Here is a 5,854-nt window from a genome sequence, read left to right on the forward strand (position 1 = left end):
CATATTATAGTTCATCATGAAGCTTTTGTAGCTTGGTGGCAGTGATTGAAGAACTCTGTCAATGACACTGTCAACAAGAAGATTAACTCCCAGTTGAGTCAAATGATTATGATACCCAGACATTTTGAGTATATGTTCACTAACAGAACTATTCTCCTCCATCTTGCAGCTATAGAACTTACTAGTTGACCCGTTGCGCCAACTGGCGCTGAGACTCGCTGAAGACATGCTATCGATGAAAATAGTTTCATGCCGCAAGGACCTTCTGCTAAATCATGCTATTTTTTAAACATGTTTATTATGTTGTGAAATAATAGCTTGGGAAAAGGGAAATTGCATAATATGAATATGTTCAGTTTGGAAATATGGTCACTATGATGAGAGAGTAAAGTTGGCATGGTTGTGTTTTTTTGGCAATGGGTTTGGAAAAAGAAAATATTTGTGTGACATGAATAGATTTAGCTTGAAAACATGGTTATCATGGTGAGAAACCTGGCTGTGCATCTTTTTCATGCAAAAAGGAAAAAAGATAAGAAACCTAGGAAAAAAACATCTCTTTGCTGTGCATATATGGAGATATAGGCATCAAGAGGTATTAGGATAGCCCATATGCTATTTAGCACAACCCACGTAGAGCGATGCTTGTGGCCCGTGGGGAGCAAAATATGAAGCGGCAGGGGGCGGATCGAGCGGAGACTGTCTATCCCTTTCCTTTCTCTCTCAGTTCCTCAGCTGCGTGACAGAGGCGTTTCCTCAACCACCGACCGGTGCGATTTCTTGCCTCTTTTGATTTCGGATTTGGCTGCATGCATGGATTTACTTTCCATTTATCTCGATCTTGCATCTCCCCTACATTTTGAAGGTGAGCTCACTCGCACGCATCGTACACACCCCAAACCCGTTGCGCCAAATGGCGTAGAGACCCGCTAAAGCCATGATAGCGATGAAAATAGTTTCCTTTAGTAAGAACATATTCCATTTTGATAGTAGTAAGCCCATGTTTAAATCATGCTATATTGAAAATCTGTTTATTACGCTGAGAAATCTGAGCCTCATGTATGAGAAAAAACATATTTTTACAACATGTATAAACCAATTAAGGAGGTATTTTTAGCAGTGTTTGTGCAAAACTTTTATTTTCCATATGCATGAAAAAACCCTCCCTTTGTTGTGCATATGGGGGCATAGGTATTTGAAAGGCCCATATGCTACCTAGTCCGACCCATGAACAATTCTCTGGGCGTCCTGTCCGGAATAGAATATGAAGCGGCAGCAACTGCATCTATCTGCCTATTTATCCCTTTTTCTTCCATGATGGCTCATTTTGGCGAGAGAGACGTTTCCGGCAGAGAGGTACCCAACTGGTGAGATTTCTCCTTCCCTATTACTATGTCGGATTTCTTTGCATGCATGGATTTAGTTCTCATTTATCCAGATTATACTTCTCCCCTCTTTTTGTGGCGATTTTTACCAAGTGGCGCAGAGACCCGCTGAATCCATAATTTAGTTGGTTTTGTTGTGGGCAAGCACATATGGTAATAAAATTTAACGCCCTATAATAATAATAAATAATTGTGGCTTGTTGTCTACAATTAGATGCACACACACATTTAAATTTGGCAACACAAAGTCCCACCAAAAACCATGTTGGTCTGAAAATATGACTCTTGCCCCAAATGGCACATAATCCCATTTAATACCATGTGCGCGTTTGAGAATATTTGTTCATAATTTTATGTTTGAGCAAGCATAGGGCATGAATTGTGAACCTTTACATTGAGGTTTGTCTTTCAAAATCTAAACTTGCATGCATAATTTGTTATGTTATATGGGTAACAGAGATCCATATTTTTCTTCAATTTTTATTCATTAATTATGTGGCATTTAAGCCCATCTTTTTTACAAATCCTAATTTTTTAGGGCTGCCAGTCCAAGTGAATCCAGCCCATAGACGCCAAATGGCGCAGAGACCCATTTGAAACCATGTGCGCGTCGAAAATATTTGCATTTTCTCAATAACTTTATTCTTGAGGAAGCGATTTAAGATGAAAAATATTTGACTTCGTTGGTAGAAGTAAGATTTAGCAGCCACTTATAGGATACTTATTCAAACCATTTAAAATGGAAAATGAAGGATAATTCATCTTTGAAAATATATACTTGAGCATGTGTATTTTGTTATCTTATTTTGTTATCTTATTCGGGTAACATAGAGCCAAATGGCGCAAGGTTGGCATATCATCATCTGATGAAAGTGCAGAACTGCCGCTGTTTCCACACTAAGAATACTCATAACCTATCCCAACCTGAGTGGATATATAAATTCAGAGGGAAAAATCACAAACTATACTATACCGATACAGCTAGATATCAAGATTCTCAGGACACAATGTCTAAACTAAATTACCTAACAAACAATTTGAATCATGAATAGAATATAGTTAACATAACCCCCCATGCAAACGGTCATCACGTATCAGCTAGTAAGAAAGGAGGGAACAAATCTTGATTAACAGAACAATGGAGCACCATCTTTAGAGATTGTACAAACTGTAAAACAAAACAAAAAAGAAATCGGTCAGAGTAAAAAAACATGACTGGATATATATACAGCTGGATATCAAGATTGTCTGGAGAAATGCTTAAACTAAAATACTAATAAAAAACGAATCATAGGCCATTCAAAAACAACTTCATATAGATATATACCCAACAAAGAGTTTGAATCATGAATATGCAACGCACATCGCTGACATGATCCACCATGCAAACGATCATCATAAATACCTTTGGAACCCACAACTCAACATAAAGATGACAAAGACAAACATGTATACCAAATAGCATCTGAAAACATATTAGGGAAGATAATTTTCTGGCAGAACCAAGCATGCGTATGCAACTATCTAAATATATGTGCTAAACAGCCACTGGAAACATTGCTATAGAACAGACCGGGTAAAGCAATTTCCACACAGAACAATGCATGCATGTTTGCACAACCAGTCAAACACATGTATAGAATAGATACTGACAAACAATTAGTCTAGAAAGACTAACTATGCTGGAGCAAGTTGATCATGAAACTCCATACCAAGACATCTCCAGATTTTTCCGGAAATGAGAGTTCAGTAAGCTACTACCTTCAGCCTCCTAACAGATTTGAGAGCAGCATTTATTAGTTTTTAGAAACCTGAAAAAAACATTAGGCACATTTGAATAAACATTCAAGAGAAGGGAACTGCAAAACGAAATTCAGTAAACAGAAACGCCGCTATAGCTCATGACTGAATTGACTCTCTTTCAGCAAAAAGTAGGAAAGTGTAACCACCTTAGTAAAAAAAATGAGCATGCTACCATGCCCTTGCGTAGGTTCAAGCTACATTCGAAGAAGGGACGTCTATTGAACAAAAACTGGGTCGATAGTATTTTGCAATAGCTAACTGTGCAACTTTTCTCCACAAATATGAGATAATTTAAATGGCAGGATCATGTTTGTTTTCCCCTTATTTTCAGTTGGATTGTAATAACTCAGCAGCAAAGAGTACACCACTATGGTTTAGTCTACCAATCTGATTCAATTCAAGAATGGGTAGCCTATTCTCTTGTATATGTCAGCAAGCTCTTTTTTGTACTCAAGTCAAAACTAAGCATAAATACCTACTCACCTACATAAGTTGCTGTTGCACATGCCCATGTATTTGGTGCAAGTTGAGGCCTCCTTTAAGTAACATTATGACCACTCTCCATACCTACAAACACCATCAAAGTATGCAGTCAAAGCGAGGTGGAACCGTGTAAGGATTAAAGAAAGGTAAAGTGTCCGATTCATAAGCAAAGAGAGCAAGAGACCGAACTTTCAGAACATTTAGGTTTATTAGTAAGGAAATAGTGGTAACATTTTCTTAGTAATTAAGCTCAATGGAAATAAAGGTACTTTTCATGTATGACGCCCAAAAAAAGTTTAAACATCTTTTCCTTTTGCTGTACCATGACCATACCACAATGTGAGCTGCAGACAGGGAAAAGTTCAGATCCAAAATCATATCTAATAGATATGTTTGTACATTAAGGAAAAGAAAAACATTACTGGTAGCATTCTGCAAAAACACATTAAGAAATGGAGCTTTTGGACCAGTGAATTACACTGGTATTCTCAAAATACCACATCTATAATCTCACTGGTGAGAACCAGTGCAGGACTAAGAAATTATCTAAGTCTATAAGCTTTTTATGAATGATGCCAGACTTATTTTTTTTATTGCAAGAATCAATGCTAGCAGGCTGTTTTGTAGAGTTACTCAGCGGAAGATGCCGCAACCAATAGAAATTGGCAGTAGATTTCATCTATGCCTACTGCTCCATCCTGCAGTAATTATTTAGAACAACAAATAAGATGATTGTCAGATTAGAGAAGGCACACTTCTTGCATAAAAAAGAGAAGGCCACACTAAAGAAGCACGTACCTAGTATGTATCTATAAACATAGAGATGCTACTGATAAATATAACTGAACTATTTCCCATAGCAAAAGGAAAACATGCATGTGGCTAGAAAGAATAAGCATGTAGCTAGAAAGAAAGGAAGCAAACATCAAGCAGCAGAACATAGTTACAGCAAAGCAGGAGATCAAGATGCAGCAACAAAGGAGATCCTAGAACCAGCTAAATAAACGGAGATGAAGTAGTCAAAGCACACGCATGACGTGGATAGGTGCATAGAGGTAAAAGAATAGTCATCCACAGACAAGCAAAAGAGCAGTCCATTTACCCGACCTGGAAAGGGAAGTAGGCTAGAAAAGGAGGAAAGACGGACAATAAGGCCAAGGATGAACAACAAGCAAGATGAACTGAACACACAAAAAAGGTTAACAAATATGCATTTCATCAAACATCTTGTAGAAAAGAAAATGGAGCGTGGTGTCACCTCAATTAATCGCCGAAGGCATAATGGCGTGACAGTGGACGCAGGAGAGGATGGCAAGATAATCAACCTGCGCACGACGCGGATAGAAGGAAGAACACAAAATCAGCAGGGCATAGAAAAACAAGGGTACACGGCAAGATCAGGAAAGGAGAACGAATCTCAACCAGCAGTCCCGTCCAGAGTATGGATGACATTGCAGCCGACGAGAGCACACCACCGGTGAAGGAGAGGCAATCCAATCTGTCACATCCCTAGTTCTAGTATGCTCTGAGCTAGCTAGTCATGTGTTGCATCATGTTTAAATTCAAGTGAAATTTGAATTGAGGAATTTTCAAAGCCTCAGAAACCTTTTAAAAATGATCAACATTAAAATCTTCTCAAAGAAGCCCAAGAAAATGTTCCTGCTAAACCTTGAAAAATATTGGCAAAAATAAAATTCAAACCAATATTTTTGGAGGCTTTAAAATATTTATTTTGGGCCTTTGAATTAAATTAATAACATATTTGAGTTGGACTTATTTCTGTTACATAAGAGATAACGTTCAAATAATTTTTGTAAGTTTGCATGTGGCCTTGGACAAGTTTCCTGAGTTCACATAAAAATTTATAGAAAGTTCTAAATGATATGATGCTTCAAATTAAATCAAACAAATTACAGAAAATAGAAAACAGACAAGAAATGAAAGAGAGAGAGGAACCTCACCTGGCGGCCCAGGAGAGGCCCAGCCCACTGGCCTCTGCCAGTCACCACCTACCTCCCGCCAGGAGGACAGCGCGCGCGTGGCCGCCCCGCGCGAGCACGCGCCCCGCCACCTCCTGCTTCCCGCCGCTGCCCCGACGCGCCTAGGCGTTGCCACGCACCCCCCGACCCCCCTCGTCCACTCCCCTCCCCTCTGGTCGCCCCTCTCCTCCTCTGCTCTCTTCCCCG

The 5,854-nt window shown here is 39.1% G+C and overlaps 1 long non-coding RNA gene across 1 annotated transcript; it reads right to left on the reverse strand.

The window, feature by feature from the left end:
- Positions 1-2,286: 2,286 nt before the first annotated feature.
- LOC125533149 lies at positions 2,287-4,295 on the reverse strand. The gene is made up of 2 exons (XR_007294189.1): positions 3,669-4,295; positions 2,287-2,550 (listed from the first exon to the last, which is right to left on the reverse strand). It is a non-coding gene; the product is annotated as an uncharacterized LOC125533149 (long non-coding RNA).
- Positions 4,296-5,854: the final 1,559 nt, after the last annotated feature.

This window comes from Triticum urartu, chromosome 1 (genome assembly GCF_003073215.2).
Source record: "Triticum urartu cultivar G1812 chromosome 1, Tu2.1, whole genome shotgun sequence".
Lineage (NCBI taxonomy): Eukaryota > Viridiplantae > Streptophyta > Magnoliopsida > Poales > Poaceae > Triticum > Triticum urartu.